The sequence below is a fragment of the Penaeus monodon genome, chromosome 29, assembly GCF_015228065.2.
Source record: "Penaeus monodon isolate SGIC_2016 chromosome 29, NSTDA_Pmon_1, whole genome shotgun sequence".
In the NCBI taxonomy this organism is placed as follows: domain Eukaryota; kingdom Metazoa; phylum Arthropoda; class Malacostraca; order Decapoda; family Penaeidae; genus Penaeus; species Penaeus monodon.
In genome coordinates, this window is record NC_051414.1 from 23929507 (window position 1) to 23930436 (window position 930).

The window sequence follows — 930 nt, forward strand, 5'->3', positions numbered from 1 at the left end:
TCTGTATTGCCTTTTCTCTCCTTCCATTTTCACATCCTCTGCCTCTTATACGTTCATTCACCTATCTTCATTCTGGTCAGACATAACCGTATTATCGGTCAGCTGGTGTGACGTCATACAGATTTCCCGCGCTTTTCCAAAATTGGTTCTGTGCATTTCACATATAATTTCCATAAAAAATACATGTCATCAGTTTCATTTGTCGATGAGATTTATTATATGAAACCATGGAATAAGTAGCAATAATATTATCCAGTGTTGCCCCGCATTGGTTTTGGATGACAATCCCAACCAGGATCTGCTTCTAAAAATATCAATAATACTATATGTGTCGGCAAGAAGAACGAGAACAATTTAAGAACAACGCTGATGATTAAAGAATTCAGTTATATGATCAATTATGGAATTAATAATAGCAGTTATAGGCATACAACCTACGTAGTATGCCTATTTAACAACAGGCAACTAAGCAGTACAGTGCTATGTTTGTGTTTACTTTTTGCTAAACTTGTTGGTAAAACAAGGGAAAAATCACTTATATTGTTTATTTATGAAACTGCGTTGTCGGATAGAATTGAGTGTTTTCGGAAGTAATTGTCAGAAATGAATTTGTAATTTGAAGGGGATATACTGCACTTTCGGTTGATAAACGAAAGTTACACCATGTACAGAATGAATGAGCAAAGACGGTAAATTCACGTTATCCAATATTATAAAAACGTCCTTTATTATTTTTTAACACTTGTATATTTATCTGCTAAGACAGGAAAGATTTAATGTTCATTTTGAAGGGAAATTATTGTACTTTATGTTGACAATATAAAAATATAAGAATATGAGAAAATGGAGGTAAATGAACTTGTCAAGAAAAGGCTATTAGAACTGCAATTCATTTTTTTTCTTTTATGAAAGAGGAATAAAATGTCGACG